We start from the raw sequence: 19685 nt of genomic DNA on the forward strand, positions 1-19685 counted from the left end.
GCAACAGTAATGGTAGTGGAATTTCTATCACCAAATGAGACAGCGACTAAGCAGGAAGTGAATTTCACGAAGAGATGATTACATCCATATAAACACATCACAACAGTGGACGCATTGGACTGTTAACGTGGGATTTTTGTTCTCCGTTCGAGGGAACTGGGTGTTAGAGCAAGTGATTTTTTGCACATAATTTAATATGAATGTAACGTTATTTATTATCATTTTTATTTCTCTGTTCACTATGTAATTTTTTGTTCACCGAATTTTTTTGGGTGGGTTTCTGTTTATTAAGGTTTGTTTCAGGTGAGCCATAAGGTAGAGGAGGGCATTATGGGATCTGCAGTTTAGGTTAGGTTGTTAGATCATTTAGTACAGCTGCAGGAATCACGGGTCATGTGGTTTGGTTTTGAGAGGATTCACACTTGATTGGATACACACGGGGGAGGTTCTTATCTCATAAAATTCAACGGTTGACCGGCAGTATGGTTAATGGCATCAGGAAGAGAGAGGAGCGCGATGAAGCTAAGGCTACAGATGGAGACTCGCATTAGGTAGGCAAGACGTGCTTAATCAACTAAGAGAGAGGAGTACAGTGGTCATAAGCGAGAATTATGAGTTGAATTGGGGTACTAACTAAGGTATTTGTTTTGAGGGTTACATAAATGGTTGTTCACATTTTATTTCAGCAAGAAACGAGGTAGTCAGGAGGGAGAGTGGGAGGGACAGGGATTTGTCTGGGTCTGGGAACATTTGGACTTCAAGGTATTTGAGATAGAAGGGGAGGGGGAACTAGGGTAGAGGGAATAACACTTGAACATCTCGTTATGTTTTGTTAGGTTTAAATATGGTTTGTCAGCAGTGAATGGTTAAGCTAGATGTGTCTTTTATGTTAGAGAGACCCCTGACGAAGAGCCAGTTAGGCTCGAAATGCATTGGGCATAAGAAATGAGTCATCTTTACTGCAACGTTTGATTCTGAACTTTATTTTAACGTGTTACTGCGAAATGCCTTATGAGCACTCAGTGGACATTTGAAAAAAAGAAATAAAGAAACAGGATTGAATTTCGCTGTCTCAGCAGTGGTTTATGAAGTTCGGAAGAAAAATAGAATAACGAATCACATAATCATGAAGTTTAAGATGGTCTTAAAAATGGTGAAAATGGACAACTTCTAAAAGAATGTGTAACTATGAGGGAAGACTCCCACTCAGCTGTGCGACAGGAGGGTGCGCTAGTTTGTCCCCTATTTTTTCGCTTCAGCATAACTGTGAACGGGGCGGTTCACAAAAGCTGTCTGCACGCATCTATGTAAGTGAATAGATTGTATCACAAGCTACAAAAGAATATCACAAGGGAAGGTGTGCATTCCTATCATGTAATCTACTTGCAATAAAAGACATACACGAAAAGAAAGAGAAGAAGGAAGATATGCCAAAGTCTACCATAATATAGACAGCAAAGGAAATGCATATTTCAAAATCAGTTTTACCCATACCCATAGCAGCATCTATTGCTTCAGACATTGTTACAGAATTGCTGGAGATAGTAGATAAAGTAAATGATGCAGCTGAAGCGGCTGTATCAGAAGGAAACAGCATAGGAATTACTAAGTTAAAGGATAAGGATACCAGAATGCACCTTGAAATCTACATGCAATGAAGATCTACCAGGTCTACTTCCCTGCACTCATTCTGTCTCAGCACTAATCTGGGCCATCCTGTCACTCACCAGTCAAATAAGTGGTCCAAAGTACTACATCTACCACCACATTAGAACCAAATAAAATAGGCAATCACAAGCACTTTTGTATGCTCACACTACCTCCACTGGTGAGCTGGTGGTCGACAAAAAAAAACTTCACTCTTAATACATCTTATTACATGGAAAAACATCTCCTGCTATACCATATAACAACACTGTGGTGTCCTCATCTACCCACGAAGGGCAAACAAAACAAGCATGAAGAATGCTGGTCCATGCTGAGAATTTTTTTTCTGCATAGCGATTCAAACAACCTTTATTGCCCCTGGCCAAACTGGCACAAGAGAGTTATCCAGTCCTTTTGGTTCTAGCCTTATTAGGACTAGACTTGAAGGTGAAAGTTAGGCCTACCTTTGTTGTGACATCGGGTTGATCAAAAAGATCTCAGTGTGCTCTCAAATTGAACATGAACAACCTGTTAAGGAAGCGAAGCCTACACGTCTCTAAGTCAAACAACGGCAACCCCAAGGAACTCATTTGCTCAACAAAGGAGAAAAGCCTAGTCTGATCATAGTGCCCACAATCTCCAAAATATTTTTTTTCCAGAGTTTTATATAGCGCAAACTTGACCCAAAGGTATTGGGTATCAGAGCACTTTACATGAGCACCAGTTGCTTACAAAAGGACACATTCCTTTTTTTGATTAAGTGATTTGCCCAGAATCACAGGATGTTGAGCGTCATTGTCGAGACTCAAACCTGGTTCCCCAGATTTGACATTGAGCGCCCTAGCTGTTAGGCTACATCCTCTCCCCACATATGCAATGTGAGCTCATTTGGGAATATCCCCGAAAGTGCTAATATTTATTTAAGCATAAAATCACTATATCAAAAAAAAGATCTTGAGGATATTTTTGATAGTTTGAGTGAACAGTTCTCAAAGGGTTCTGCTGGTAGAAAGACTAACAAAAACTTGTCTTTCTCACTATCTGCAATGCATTTAGTTCTGATATGAGTAGAAAGGCATCAAGCCATTCGATTAATGACATAGATGTAAAACTTGATACGACATTTGTCTGGGCCAATGTCTACTCTTCATCAGGTCAATGTTCAATAAGAACAGACATTTAGCCAAAATAGTGTAACCTGAATTGAAATCCTTTTACCTCATATTTTCATAAGGAAACATCTTGGATGCGCACATTGATGCACATAATCTATATCAGGCATTCCTGAACTTATGTTAGAAATTCCAATTTCTGATAAGATTTAGCATATTAGGACTGCCATTTGACCACTTGTCAGGAGAGGTTCTTTGCCAGATTATTGCTAGAGTTCTGCCAGAGACGGTTGTGTCTTCTGCTAGCACACTTCACACTTCGCAACTTCACACATCTCGCCTGAAGTTTGAAGGTTATTGTCAGTCTGGGGATTTATTTTTACATCTGTAACAGCTCTCACAGTGAGGATAAGTATCTTTGTCTTTTAACAGGGTTCTTCCCCCCCAAAGATTGTCTGGAAGAGGTCTTGTGCTCACCCCTTCTTTTACTTTCCCTCTCGTCTTCCCTTTTCAGGTGGAGTTATCTCATCTGGGGTCCCTCAGAAAGAATACACAAAGCACAGGTTAGTACAATATATTTTGGTGTATTTTAATTAGCCTTTCTGTCTTCTCTCTGACCTCTACCTTCCTGAACTCTCCCTGTGCCTTCTCTTTGCTTCGTCCGGTGCCTAGTTAATTGACTCTTTCCTGTCCTAGTTTGTTTTTGGGTTCAACAGAGATCTTTTCTCCTTACAGATCCTGGCTATAGGGAGTTTCTTTGTTCCCTTCTACTATGTAGGACTTTGGTCATAATTTGGGTGAGGAGTACAGAGAAGAAACTTAAAGAACTCTACAAACACATTTAAAAAAAAGAAATTCCCAACTGAAATCATCTTGCCTTAATTTGCTTAGTTTATCTTAGCATTACCCGTTGTATCCTTTAGTTACAGAGCTCCAAGACATTTCTGACCCTGTCTCGAGGCTCTCGTTGCCTCATAGCTAAATTTTCCCTTACTCACTCTCCTTATAGAATTTTCTTCACCCCCTCTCTGATTAATTTTCGCAGCTAATTCCCCCATCTGCGCCCTTCACCCTTATCACCCTTATACCCTTACATACATCTGGGCTAGCCAGGCTCCTCCAGGAGTGTGGCAGGAGCGAGTGCCACTTTAGAGGTCTCTGTCCTCAGGAGACCCTTCGGTGAGCACAGCAAACTCCAGTTTGTTGTGCCATCTTTTTATTCCCTCCATAACCCAACCCAAACTTTGGCATCTCCCTCACGTCTTTCGGACTCCTTGCTCCTTCTGGCTCCTCCTCCTGTAGTTCTTCCTCTGCTTCACTGTCTCTTCCTGTAGGGAGTAGAGTTTTTTATTTCCTCTATGTATCCTTCTTCTGTCTCACCTACTATTACTTCTGTTTGCAATATAGGTTGGGAATCGGTTGCAAATTATTGTGGGAGCACCGGTAAGTCTCCATCAGTTACTTCTTCCTAGTGTACTACCTTGGGATTCTTAAAGAGCCAAATCCCCGAAGAAGACTGACTGCTACTGCAGCATTGGTTTGATCCTCACGGGGAACGCTGTCCTCACGCCTTCGCTGATAAAGACAGCTTTTGCCGTCAACAAGGTATGCAGTGCTTCACTTCTTCCTAAGAAAGTCTAGACCACAAATTGATCTGCCTTCCATGCTCTCTTTGTGTAGCTCATAGCAGTAGACTTGAGGGTGTTACGCTCTGGATGACATATTAAACATATAAGAAATGTTAATCTAATTCTCATTATTAATGTTGGGGAGAGGATGTGGCCTTACGGCTACAGCGATCGACCTCGAAGCTGGGGAACTGGGTTTGAGTCTTCGCAACGATGCTCAACGTCCTATGATTCACTTAATCTCCCCTTGCCTATTAAAAAATGAATGTGTCCATCTATAACAAAACTATTGCTCATGTAAAGTGCTCTGATACATGATTTCTTTGGGTCGAGTTCATGCTCTGTAAAACTCTATAATACCGTTTCTTCTTGTTCTTTTCATAATATTCTGTGTAGTTCTTTTAGATGTACCAAGAAACAGATCGTTCCTGAAGTAACAAATATTTTTTCTTAAAAGTGTTAATTCTTCTTAGTGCAGTGTAAATGTGATATTGTGAATAGTTTAATATGTTTGTTACTATTACCACAGAGCCCCTGATCCCTTTCTAGGGATTGCAACCCAAAAGCAATCACTCTATTTTAATAACACATTGATTAGTGTTCTGCAGGGCTACAATAACCTGTCTTTCACCTTCATCATTACAGAGACGTCAATAGTTATTATGGGGATAAGGGAGCCCCTATTTCCGTAGATTTGTCAGCTTGACTCATTAAAGGTTAAAGCCCTTTCTGTGGGTTTTCTAATTCTTTGATTCCAATTTTCAATTGAATCTATTCACTATGGCAGCACGCACTGTGATAGGGGTCAATTGCAGGGAAGCAGTCACTCAGCATCTCAAAGCTCAAGGTGTCCCACATGAGGGTGGTAGTTGCCTTTGTAACAGCTGCACATCCAGCATATGTCTTTGAGAACTTTTACTCATGGGTGGAGTTTGAGCCTATTAATGCTGCTTCAGGGTAGTTTAAAAAATTCACAGCCGTAGATCTACTGGCATATTATAGGGTATACCAAGATTTCGAAATACCTTTAACTTACAAAAAACACCAGAATTGGTTTAGTGATATATTGCCACATACACAGACATTTATGTTTGGGGCCTCTGAGACTATTAGCACTATCATGGGATAATAAACCACAATGGGTGATGAAATGGTTTTCTGGATTGATCTCAAGACCAATCAATTAGAAGCAGTGTATCCATGCACTACCCCCCAAGACAAACACAGAATACTGAATGTTTGTCTCTCTTGTTGAATGGTACCTACACCTGGGTTAGCATCTTTGCATGCATTTACACTAGTATGCATGGTAAGCCTTCATTGGCAGTCCTCCCTGATGTACTTAGACAGGTACAGAATGAGCTCAGAGCTGATCCAGCTCTAGACTTAAGAATGAAACAAATGTGCAACTTCTCTACAGTGTCCTCTATCATTCTAAGCAATATTGAGGGAGGGGCTTTAGCTCTGGCTATATGTCCAAGAATTAAAGCAATTCCAATTCAAGACTGTGAATGGCAACTACTAAAAATAATACCGTAAATGTATATCTCTGTAGACAGAGAACCTTAAGTGCTCGTCTAGTTAAGCCACATTTAAATCCTAAAATTAAACTGACAATTCCATTACAGAGAAATCTGAAATGGAAGGAATGAAAAAAGATGAAGATAAAGGACGAACTTGATCACATGTATCTCGGGATTCAGGCATGGGTGGTTATAGCTTAAGAAGCCACAAAAAACCACAACAAACCTGCAGTATTCCGATAGCTGCTCTTCACATTCTTTTTAGGACACTGACAGTAAAAGAACAGAGAAGGGGAACCGATCGAAGTACGGAAGAAAGGATGAGTACAGTAGGAAAAGTAAAGCAGGATGTGAGACTGACGTCAGCATAAAGAGGGAAGAGAAATGATTGGGCTCTAAAACCCCAGTAAAGAAAAAGAAAATAGCAGGACTTACTAAGAAATATGCCAGTCCAGCTAGAAGTCATGATAGTAAATTAGACTCTTTAGAGGTTTCTGGATGAGAATGATGATTTATACAGATTGAGACACCAGATAAACATTAATATACTCCTGATAGAGTTTACAATCTAAACATAGGGGGAACAACATTTACAACGCAACTTTTACAACGCACTACACTTACAACGCATTTTTTACAACGCAACATCCATTACAACGCATTCCATTACATAGCATGACACTACAACGCATTTTTAAAAACTACCTTTACAACGCATTCCAATACATCGCATACTACCTTTACAACGCATACCATTACAACGCATAATATTACACTACACTATCCAACACTTACCCTACTGTTGCACCCCCTGGAGTTAGAATAGTAATTTTTACCCCTATACTATCCAACACTTACCCTACTGTTGCACCCCCTGGAGTTAGAATAGTAATTTTTACCCCTGTACTATCCAACACTTACCCTACTGTTGCACCCCCTGGAGTTAGAATAGTAATTTTTACCCCTATACTATCCAACACTTACTCTACTGTTGCACCCCCTGGAGTTGGAATAGTAATTTTTACCCCTATACTATCCAACACTTTCCCTACTGTTGCACCCCCTGGAGTTAGAATAGTAATTTTTACCCCTATACTATCCAACACTTACCCTACTGTTGCACCCCCTGGAGTTAGAATAGCAATTTTTACCCCTATACTATCCAACACTTACCCTACTGTTGCACCCCCTGGAGTTAGAATAGTAATTTTTACCCCTATACTACCCAACACTTACCTTACTGTTGCACCCCCTGGAGTTAGAAAAGTAATTTTTACCCCTGTACTATCTAATACTTACCTTAAATGCAATTTAATATTATGCGTTGTAATGGTATGCGTTGTAAAGGTAGTATGCGATGTAATGGAATGCGTTGTAAAGGTAGTTTTTAAAAATGCGTTGTAGTGTCATGCTATGTAATGGAATGCGTTGTAATGGATGTTGCGTTGTAAAAAATGTGTTGTAAGTGCATGCGTTGTAAAAGTGTGCGTTGTAACGACATACATCCAAACATACACATTGAAGGGTACATCCCATGTATTATTAAAGCAGTCTTTTGGTCACAATAATCTGATGAATATGACATCATCCTAGCGGAAGAAGACGGGCCTCCAGTCTTTATTAGGTAAGCACCCTGGGAGGAGGAAGACACCCTTCTCTTCTATAGTACCAGAAGATTTCAGGTAAATTAAAGCCAGCGAATGGGCTGTGCGACAAGCTCCAGTCTTATATAGCAATCAAGTGGGATGGGATGAATACTCTAGTCCACATGTTCCCTTACACAGCAAATCAAAAGCACAATAACCTTTAAAGCCAAAAGAAAATGCTGTATAAAAGCAATATTAGTTCAGTTGCAGTACCAAGGCATAATAGTTCCTTACCTACCATCTCCAAATCAACAGTTCTTAATGGGTAGTCCTAGTCAATAGGAATTTGAATGTACATACACAAACTTATGCAATACAAAGCGCACATAGCACAGGTTTAATAACCAACCTGGTGATAAAAAAAAAAAATTGACCCTGTATATTTCCAATGGCTTTTTTAGTCAAAACATAGCTCATGGAAGTGAGTATCTAACCCCTTTGAGTTTTGATAAAGTGCTGTTTTCATTCCAGCATTTGCCCATGGGCTATAAGAACAGTCATGGCTTGTTCTCTGTACGAATACTGGAGATCTTCCACCAAGGTCCTGTCATATTGTCAAATATTGATGATATCTATCTTACTAATGACGATTTGTCTCTATACCTAGCCAAGGTAGACAGAATAGTGACCATATTGACCACACATGGTTACAAAACTAATTTAAAAAAAATCTAAGATTGCCTACCTCACGGTGACCTTCTTGGGATATGAGTTATCCAGTGAGAGTAAGCGTCTAGCTCCGGACTTTATTCAGAAGTGCACTTCCTTGCAGCCTCCTGAGAAACTAAAAAAGTTGCAATCCCTGTTAGAGTTTCTTAACTTTGGACGTACTTATCTGCCTCACTACACTAAGAGAGTAAAGCCCTTGCATGACCTGATTTCTCCCATGTTTTCTTCTAAACAATGGCTGAACACATATAGTGATATCTTGCGTGCTCTAAAAACAGACATGCTTGAGACTTAATATTTACTAACTAGGGACAATAATATCAACCTACTTATCAGACTCATTCCCAGTCACTATGGATACACCCATGTGACAGATTGTCCCTATTAAACACAAGCCTCCCTTTTATTCCTTGCCTGAAGCATGTTTTGCTTCCATCAAAATAATTCTGATGACTGTACAAACAGCTATTCTAAAGGAGCACCCTTTGGTGCACGTAAAATGTATCATTGTTTTTTTCTCCCGTACCAGTACTAGTAGCAGCTATCAATGCAAGCATTTCTATTGCTCCAGCCCTACAACCGAGATGGGTGCTGTGGGCCCCTTCCGTGAGTACAGTGGATGGAAAGCTTCAATATGAACCTTCTCTTCATACACAAGCTTTTCTCCAATAAGAAAATGATACTGCTCCAACTCCAAACACATTACCCATTGAATCTTACTAGAGCATGTTATATACAGATGGCCCTGCCCAACCTGCTGTTGTACATAAATAGAAATACTCTGCAGCCAGCGCAGCAGTACAAGTTGGTGGTGATTTTATCCCGCAGCGCACCCACACAAAAATATTAGGTGATAGTACTGAACAAAATGCAGAATTACATGCACTGCTACTTGCATTACAAAAGGCTGTCTCATCAGTTCCCACACTTATTGTGTCTGACTCGTCATTCTGTGTGCAAGGCTACAATGTCAGTTTGCAGCATTGGCAGATTAATGGTTTCAAGGATTCAAAGGGAACACCTTTCAAGAATAAACAGCTTTGGGGAAAGGTAGATGTTCCATTGGCTCATGTGATGCACACTTAGGAAAAAGAACAATTGATGGACAGAATGCCGCACAATGTCAAACATCACCCTTGAAGAGAGATCTGGGCCTAAATCCATCATTTGTTTTGCTCCCCATAACATTCCAGTTCAGACCCAGCCATATGCAAATCAGTTTTGACCCAGTTCCCCATGGGAGCAGTCCAGCCCGAACTGCCAAGCTAGGTCCTCCCTGAACTGGAAACAAGCATCCTGGGATTGGTTTTGGAGCATCACCCCTCATCAGCCAGACTAGCTTGACTTCAGGGCATGGAGAGCACAGGGCCCACGTATGGGCATACCTGTCTCACTCGGGGTGACAAAGGCAAAAAAAACAATTGATGTACAGAATGTTGCACAATGTCAAAAATTCAACCCAGTACAGAGATCTGGGCCTAAATTCATCATGTGTTTATGCTCCCCATGCCATTCCAGCTCAGACCCCACCATGTGCAAATCAGACTTGACCCTGTTCCCCATGGGAGCAGTCCAGCCTGAACTGCCAAGCCAGGTCCTCCCTGTACTGGAAATAAGCATCCTCTGACCGGTTTCGAGGCATCACCCCTCATCAGCCAAACTACCTTGACTCCAGTGGCATGGAGAGCACAGGTCCCACGTCTGGGCATACTCCTCCCACTCGGGGTGACAAATTCAAAAAGAACAATTGATGGACAGAATGCTGCACAATGTCAAACATCCACCCAAGTACAGAGATCAGGGCCTAAACCCATTTGTTTTGCTACCCACGCCATTCCAGTTCAGACCCAACCATATGCAAATCAGTCTTGACCCTGTTCCCCATGGGAGCAGTCCAGCCAAAACTGCCAAGCCAGATCCTCCCTGGTATGGAAACAAGCATCCTGTGACCCATTTCGGGGCATCACCCTTCATCCGCCAGACTAGCAAGACTCCAGTGGCATGAAGAGCACGGGACCCATGTCTGGGCATACCCGTCCCACTCAGGGTGACATATGCAAAAGGAACAATTGATTAACAGAATGCTGCACAATGTCAAAAATTCACCCCAGTACAGAGATCTGGGCCTAAATCCATCGTTTTTTTTGCTTTCCATGCAATTCCAGTTCAGAGCCAGCCATATGCAAATCAATGTTGACCCTTTTTCCCATGGAATCAGTTCAACCCACATTGCCAAGCCAGGTCCTCCCTGGACTAAAAACAAGCATCCTGGGACTGGTTTCGGGGCATCAACCCTCATCAGCCAGACTAGCTTGACTTCAGGGCATGGAGAGAACAGGGCCCACGTCTGGGCATACCCGTCCCACTCGAGGTGACAAATGCAAAAAGAATAATTGATGGACAGAATGCTGCACAATGTCAAAAAGTAACCCCAGTACAGATATCTGGGCATAAATTCATATTTTTTTTGCTCCCCATGCCATTCCAGTTCAGACACAGCCACATACAGACCAGTCTTGACCTTCTTCCCCATGGGAGCAGTCCAGCCCGAACGGCCGAGCCAGGTCCTCCCTTACTGGAAAAAACATCCTGGGACTGGTTTCGGGGCATCACCCCTTATCAGCCAGATTAGGTTGACTCCAGTGGCATGGCGAGCATGGAACCATTGTCTGGGCATACCGTCCCACTCGTAGTGACAAATGCAAAAAGAACAGTTAATGGACAGGATGCTGAACGATGTCAAACATTCACCCCAGTACAGAGATATGGGTCTAAATCCATTTGTTTTCATGCTCCACATGCCATTCCATTTCAGACCCACCATATGCAAATCAGTCTTGTCCCTATTCTCCGAGGGAGCATTCCAGCCTGGACTGCCAAGCCAGGTCCTACATGGACTGGAAACAAGCATCCTGGGACCGGTTTCGGGGCATCACCCCTCATCAGCCAGACTAGCTTGGTGGCATGGAGCGCACGGAACCCACCTCTGGGCATACCCTTCCCACTCGGGGTGACCAATGCAAAAAGAACAATTGATGGACAGAATTCTACTTTATGTCAAACATTCACCCCAGTACAGAGATCTGGGCCTAAATTCATCTTTTTTTTGCTCCCCATGCCATTCTAGCTCCGACCCAGCCATATGCAAATCAGTCTTGACCCTGTTCCCCATGGGAGCAGTCCAGCCCAAACTGCAAAGCCAGGTCCTCCCTGGACTGGAAACGAGCATGCTGGGACTGGTTTCGGGGCATCACCTCTCATCAGCCAGACTAGCTTGACTCCACAGCATACTTTGGGCCATCAGCATGATTCTATTCATGCTTAAGGGATCTGTGAAGCTGTCCTAGCGGCAAACGCTGCAATTCAGACTGTTAGAGTAGCAGTTCCAACCAGATCTCAAATAAAGATCAACACAGATATCTTAACAGCTATAAATGCAACTAACCAAGCTGGTAAACCTGCTGGAGGTTTTCCCCCTAAATACTCCTACACCCTTAACTCAGGTAACATTCCTGTAGTTACAACACCAGGAGAGGGAGGCAGAATAATACATAGTAGTCGGTCTAGAATAGATTTAAACAAAGAAGCCCTTGAGGGTTTGGCATGTACTCATGCACAAATTACCTGTAGTAATGCTACAGCAACACTACTGGTATCCCAGTTTGTATAAACAGACTAAGTACCATGTTAGGCACAGTGACATTTGTCAGCAAATTAAGCTCTCAATTGTCAAAAGGCCCTCCCCAACTTCCCTCATGATCTCAAATATCTCCTTTCGGGTGATTTAATTGGCTCACATCGGGCCCCTCCATTTAGCTAACTGACTCCTATAGGTCTGGCCACAGAGAAATGCAAGTGCTCCAGCAGTAGTAATAGATTTGTAGCGCCTAGTGAAAATTGAGGCAGTTCATTAATTTCTTTCTGATAATGGTCCTGTGTTCACCTCTAAGGCTTACAGGGATTTTATGTCTGCTCTGGGAGTTTGTCAGCAATTCAGCAACCCATCTAAAGCGTGCCAATGCCTGAAGAAACAAGCTTTTAAAGCTAGGGTGCAGGTCTTAGTTGTTACCCTAACCTGTTCAGAGCACAGAGAGCATTAAGTAACATGCCTAGTAAAAGTATTGGGAGTACGCACTACATGCGAGGTTCTCTTTGGAGTTCCAATGTATGTGCATGGCTTAGATAATTCTGGGATGGTGGTTGATGAAGATACATTTAACCTGAAAAAATGTTTGAATGTTTTACAGAATAACGAAGGAGTCAGAGATACGCTGTCTAACACAAACCACTCTGATGCCCCCACCTGTGAAGAGAAGGTTATCACTGCTGCTGACAGGTGGGTTCCAAATATGGGGTCCCTCCTCTAGAGAAAATCCATGACAAGCTAGCTATTGAACCATTCTACAGATCACCCGTCTCTCTTCTTGGGGTAAAAGGCAACAGAACTGTTATGCTTCCTCCTTTGCCTGGTTCAAGAAAAAACAGGCGTGTTTATCGCCCATGTTAAAAAGCACTACCAATCCCCTACAGTCAACTGCTGCAGAAACCAAGAATTATTCAGAGTAGTGCCTCCCAGACTTTCTTACTCTGAACACTCTACCCCTTGATTAAAGCTGTAACAATACTGGCTTTAGTTTCCAGCCAAGGAAATTTGAGTGAAACACGCTATGCAGAACATTGAGTGCAACAAGCACTGTTGATACTTCCAATATGACAGTGGCTACTTTCCAACACAATTCCATGGTTTACTATGAAATTCCACCTGACGCTACATCATGTAAACTGGTACCCTTTCGATAACAGTGACAATGACCTGGCTATTTCACAGGAGATTTTTCAACCCCTCTACAATCACTCACTGCAATAGATTGCTTCATGTTTGCCAATGGTTTAGTGACAAAATATATATGATTCCTCCATGGTCCTATGCCTGAATCGCTTTAGGAACTTTTACTCTCATCATATGGTTGTCAATGACACTCATCATTCTACTACTACTGAATGGACATTTCTTACTTGCAAGAAAAATTGCACTAACTGTGATTCATGAACTAAAGCCAAACTCTTCATCCCGCAGAGCCTGAAGAGGTCTCTACGCTGTGAACATTGCAGCTTATCCTGTGTCCGGGGAATAGCCTGGGAAAAGGTTACATAACCGATTATGGGAACCTCTGAGACATTGCAATTGCCTTATGTTGGAAAAGTTTCAATAAATTAGGTTTTACTACCTGGATCTATTGGGACATTGAGAGTATTAAAAGAATGATGTCTTGTTTACAGGCATATGCCTCTTTGAATAACATATATCCTTATTTGAATTTAGAAAATTATAAAGAAATGTATTGTTATAATCATCATGCACATTATTTCATACATAGGACTAGCTATCCTAAAGAAATCCATAATTACAGACAGTGGGAACATTGTTAGTCTCCGCCTCCTGACAGTGATTCAAATTTCTTGAAGAAATTCCCATACTTTCAAAGGGTTGACAGTTCACACCTTTTTTGCTTTTTATTTCATACAAAAGCCACAGCAGCTTCCAAAAACTCTAATCATAACAACCAAGCTAATTTACTGAGTTTAGTCAAAACCTAGCTATTCAACGGCATGAGCAAACGTTGATGGAAAAAGTATTCAGGGAGCCAAATTTTGGCAAATCATCAACTAGATAAATATTGTCCTAGTGTTGTGTTTGTCTTTGTCAAACTTTTTCCCAAATCCCCTTTCCCATCCATTTGTCAAACCCCTAATCCTCTTCCCCAGGGCTGTGTGATTTATTGAGGTGTGCCTTAATTTACATATTTCCCAATATAATAGGGGACCAGGAGCACTTAGAGCATACCTGCTCCAAATATAACTATAACATGAGAAGAAGGGTAAGCAGTTCCTATGCCAAACAGTTGGAAAATTATGAGCAGGTTAGTAAAGTCCAGGGAGTCAGCAGGGAGTGCTACTTCTCAAGGGCAAGAGCCCTCACACACCCAGGTGCGTGTCATGCTTCATCATTGCGCGAGCTCCACGTCGGGCACCCACAAGGTGTCCCTTTACCAAGGTCTTTTCTGTATGGTGTTTGTGATTTTTTGAGAAGGCTAGGTGTGGGGCTAGGTAGTGTAGAGTGGTGTAACAATTATTTAGACATGTGTATCAAAGAAGTGCCAGTTAAAATTAGGTCAAGAGGTCCTCCAAAAAGGGTTAAATAGATGAATTCCCTTGCCTAGCTTAAAAACGTCTTTGCTATCATCAGAAATGATGATCAATGATAGATGGTGGGTCAACATGTTTCATGCCCTAATCAGTCAGCTCAGGATGTGATGGCAATTCCTCAGAACTAGTATATCCTAATCTACACTGTGACTGGAATGGTGAAGAACCATATAATATAATTTTCCAATCACGAGATAACTGCCTAAATATATATAAATATCTTTCAGTGTATAAGAAACTACCTGCAATAGAAATAGGCAAATTGAAAATACACACAATGAAAATTCATAGGTGTGGCATGCATTGCATTGCAAATCATGCCATTACACTGTGCACATTTACATGTTGCTAAAAATATTTTGAACAGGGAAATTTAATGTGACAAACACCACTGTGCCCCCAAGGGTTGAACTCTCGCTATTGCAATGCAGTTGGACTTCGACAAGTCAAAGCAGAGCTGCATGCTAACCATGTGTGCTGTATAACAAACAGAAAAGTATCTATAGGATTAGCATGATGGACAAATATGTGATCCATCTTCTAAAAAGGTGTAAGGGTCAGGGACGCCTCTGTGGTCAGTCAGTACTTACAATGTCCATAGCAAATATGTGCGGGATGACCTAAGCATGCTCAGCTCTCTCGAAGTGGGGGAGCAAGCCGGGTAGTGTTCTCATGTACTGTGGCACCTGAAATCAATTGGAACCAGGTGTGGTTAGCCAGAGGCAGCTAGAACGCGAGCTGTCTCTGGGAGATTCTCAGCATGGCACCATTTTATCCTAATAGTATGAACAACGGGGAGTGATATTAAATCCACCCATACAAAACGAGAATTATGTTATAAACTATATATTAAAAACAGACCCAGATAAAATATACAAGCTAGCAAATCGTGTCACCTCCAATAAGTGGGTGACAAGGTGACCCTGATCAAAAACTTAATTGTCCAGTGTATTTTTGGTCTGTCTGACAAAGGATTGCAGAGCCATACATAATCTGAACAGGTATAAAAAAAATCTGTTATGGCAAATCATGAAATATATTTTGGAATCACTTCACATGACAATAAATTGTGGTACATGCCAAGATTGGAATTTTAAATTTTTTGGTAGGCTGGGACAGAAGAAATTAGGAAAGAATAAAGGAGTGAAGCACTAAGAGGTGACTGAGTAGACAAAAGGAAATACACCTTGTGTGTTCGGTTTCAAATTCATTGAAAACTTTATAAATGCCACATCAACTGAAGCAGACGCACATTGCAAAGCCAACACTGTAGTCAGGAATTCGAACCATACTGCACTTCGGTCATGGCTAGTGAAATGCCATGGGCAGGGAGGGCGTTGATGAATGATGAGGGTGTGATACATATCTGCCTTGCTTAACAAATACAGTCAGTCAAGGGAGTAGAACAAAAATAAAAAAATTACTCCCACTTTGAACCATAGCTTTGAAAAGGATAAAAAAAAGTATGCGAAGTAGGTGAGCAGCATGCTCCTTTTCAGAAGATCTCCCCTGCTCATTCATCCAAGCAATCCAAATATACATTCATCCTTTCTTTCTTCTATAATCACCCATAGCCACCATGATTTACACTTTACTTTCTCTCATCCAGTCATTCACTACATTTTTTAATTCGCTATCTATCCATTTAGTATAAACCTTTTCTTTCAATCATCCTTTCACCCAAGCATCCCTTTACCCACCCACACATCCTTTCACTCATATACCATTTCACCCATCCTTTCTTTTAACCTTCCGTTCTTTCCCGTTTCCCTCAAGTCATCATTTTGCACATTCCCTATGTGAGCTTTTCAGGAGTTGCAGATAAAAGAGGCCATAACTCAACCACCCATGCAGCTGGTAAAACAGGGAGTTTATGATCATTAGTCATGACGATGCCCTTGTAGCTAGTGAGTATAAGGGTAATTGTCAATAGGCAAGCAATGTAACTTACCACTGCCTGTCCCTGCCACCGCTTCTCCCCCTCTAACTGACTCTCCTCCTGCATTGTTACTTGAGACAGCGTCACTGGCACTCTGAGTGGCTAGAAAAAAAAAACAGTATTAGTTTTTAGATGCCAGATACGCCTCCCCTAAAAAATATTAATCAAAAAACGCAATACATCACTACGGTTCTGTTAGCACTACAGTATCTTCTAACTAAAATATCACTCTGGGAATTTTTTTGTTAGTTGACAATGTTAGAAAGCCAGGTAGTGAAGTTAACAAAAATCTTTTTGTAAGCGAGGGGAAGAGCTATCGCGTATGATGATCATGATGACTGAGTCATTGAAGCACAATGAAAGGGTGGGCTAATGGTCAATGAAAGACATAAAGGGGCTGATTATGATGTTGTGCAGAAGTACTTCTGCGGTCTTGTTGGAGTTGGTCGGTCCACTCAATGTAGCGTCCGAAGCGATCACTTTGCCCGCACGATTATGATACATTGGAATACATTGCTTACTGTCCGACGTGGTCCTTCCACCTCCAACAGGAAATTCCAAATGTGTAGCTCTAGGAAAGGACCAATGAAGCCCAGCAGTAGTGGTCCCACCATGGAACCGCCTGCCCTATTACGATGCGTGTTACCGATATGCCATCTGTGTTTGTGCAACTGTCTCATCAGAACTGGCGGAAGGGTAGTTTATTAGGCCAAATCTCACCACTACACAGTTTCACACTTCCTGTGCAGCTATGGACCCATTGCGCATGTCATCCCTCTTTTGTACCTACTCGATGACCAGCAAAATCAGAACCTCCGCAGACGTCACCACCGTTAAGAGACCACAAAGCCAAGGTGCACCTATGTGAAACTGCCCTGTAGCATGGTGAGCATGATGAAGGGGCACATTTCAGCATCAGTTGACCAGAGTTCGATCGGAAAATACGGGGATGAGCCCAACATAAAGGTAGGACTTCAAATGCCCATAGACCGATATATGAATATATATATGTATAGTGAGCTCACTGCTGCTATATGTGCCACATGTCATGGCAACATAACATCAATGCACATATATAAGAATATATGACAATGATGCCAATACACTGGCACACAGCATTCTCCCTGAACCCTATTACTACTGCTGGGAGCAAAGACAGAGGGTCCAGCTCACTTTCCAAACTGCACTGTGAAGAGCCCTATGTATTGAAGTTAGACTTGTGTCTCCAAAGTGAATTGAAAATAACAGCCTTTGCCAATAACAAACACTCTGACATCTTAAGTACAATGTAAGGTGTGCATTCACCTATCTTCATCTTGTCACAAGCCAGAAATATCCACATACCAAATATGTACCACTAAGTGAAAAGCACACTCATGTGGCTCACATGGCTGTGCAATGTGGCCACATAGACATGATACACATCCACATGAGTCCCCACCCTCAGTCCCTGTTAAATGAAACCACTCAAACTCATGTTGTGATGAACAAGATAAAGTAGTCACAATGCAAACATCACTAGAATGATTCCCTCTACCATAATCCAGAAGTCCTAAAGCTTGTGTAACTACAACTGTTTGCAGGTGACACATATTATCTGGACATAGCACACACTCCACAGCACTTGACACACAATCACTCCTTGTCAACCGTGACCCACACTTTGCAACAAAAATTACCCTCTGATAGCACATTCATTCCCTTGGAGGTTTGAAACCATGGTAAAGTATAGTGAATTTCATCCCTGGATATGAAAAAAATTGTGGGGCCATGTGTGCACCAATACAGAATATAAAGCCACATCACTTCAGCATGATGTGCCCTATGTCCAGTTTACTGATAATGTCCATGCACAGACTGACATACTATAACTGTGAGTTTAGCCCAGAAGATGATGTACATTTATGTGCAATGAAGTGTACTTCAAGACATTCACACCATAATTGAACAAGCTATCAACCCATTCCTGCACCATAAGCTAGGTCCTCATGAAACTAACACATACATATGTAGGGAATATCAAAATAGACAAACACAGCTTAACTTACAAAGCACTGTTATGGACCCACATACATCAACCACATGAAATAGGCAAGTAAAGTGAATTGCATTACAACCATCTAAGTATCACAACATCAAGAGGCCACAGTGCATAGACACCTTCCACAAAATGCTTCTCAAATTTAGGGGAGTCCAGGACACAGTCTGATTTGAAGCTACTTCACAGTCTCCATGTGGACAGGACAGTGAGTATTAGTCTCAACTGGGATTAATCGGTATTGAACACAAAGTGACATCCACATGTGGCAAATGTGTTATTGGAAGTTTATTACAACATCCACAGAAGAAATAACAGTTGGTCAATATCTAGTAAGACATAATTTGCAATTGACACATTGCTTTGTGTACATGTGTATCTAAAGTACCTATCATGTATGAAGAGACAAAACGCCTCCAAGTGTGTTGACAAGAATATTCACTTTGTACACATAAAATACATATGCAGCATACATCTCCTTCAGTTCTGTCCATTGACGAACTTGAAAGACTGGACAAAGAAAGCTGCAAAAACTTTGAATGCATAGAATGTCCAATGCAAGGTTTGGCCATTAACCCCACACCCCTCCAGATACATCATGTAGACAATGACACCCAGCCACTATAGGTACATAATTTCACACAAAAAACAAATATGTTTACCTACTACATGAACCATATACTATCATGGTTAAACAAACACAATTGTAGTGTTGGCTGGGTCAGTGGAAGGGCCGGATTCAGTCATGGGGGCTAGGTTTCAACAGATTTGGGATTGTATATCCCTGATGGGTGGTGAAAGGAATAGGGAGGGGGGTGGGGCTTTTTTGATTTAGTTTTCTTCCCCTGTGGAAGTACTGGGGTAGGACGGGGAAGATGATCTTCTGGGTTTAGGAGTGGGTGGGGTGGTGGCAGGGCAGGGAGATTTTCTCTTTTGGGTTCCTTGGGGTTTTGTTTGGGTCTCAGTAGGGGGCTGGGGGTCTGAAGTGGAAGGGTATGGCAGGGGTGAAAAAAGTATGTGGTTTAGGTTTGGGGGGAGGTTGGGCAGTTTGGGTAGGGAAGAGGTCAAGGGCAATGAGGATGAGTTTTTGGCAGCATGGGTACCAGAATAGGCAAGGGTATGAGTTGTGGAGGAAGAGGGTTGTGAAGTATGTGGTACATCTATGTCTGCTGGTGTGGTGTCTATCATGGCTGTGTGTGATGCTGTGCTGTCTGTCTGTCTATCCGTTTGTGAGCCCTGTTGTGTAGTGGGTGTTGTGTCTGCCTGCGTGTCCGTG

At 41.9% G+C, this 19685-nt stretch overlaps 1 long non-coding RNA gene across 3 annotated transcripts; it reads left to right on the forward strand.

The window, feature by feature from the left end:
• Positions 1–395: 395 nt before the first annotated feature.
• LOC146775996 (uncharacterized) lies at positions 396–13446 on the forward strand. 3 transcript variants are annotated; one of them, XR_014972141.1, is made up of 4 exons: positions 396–551; positions 3274–3322; positions 4167–4364; positions 12473–13446. It is a non-coding gene; the product is annotated as an uncharacterized LOC146775996 (long non-coding RNA). The 3 variants fall into 3 exon arrangements; XR_014972140.1 differs by having other exon boundaries at positions 4167–4202; XR_014972142.1 differs by lacking the exons at positions 3274–3322; positions 4167–4364; positions 12473–13446 and adding an exon at positions 896–1030.
• The last annotated feature ends 6239 nt before the right edge of the window (positions 13447–19685 follow it).

The sequence above is a fragment of the Triturus cristatus genome, chromosome 12 (assembly GCF_964204655.1).
Source record: "Triturus cristatus chromosome 12, aTriCri1.1, whole genome shotgun sequence".
Classification (NCBI taxonomy): Eukaryota; Metazoa; Chordata; class Amphibia; order Caudata; family Salamandridae; genus Triturus; species Triturus cristatus.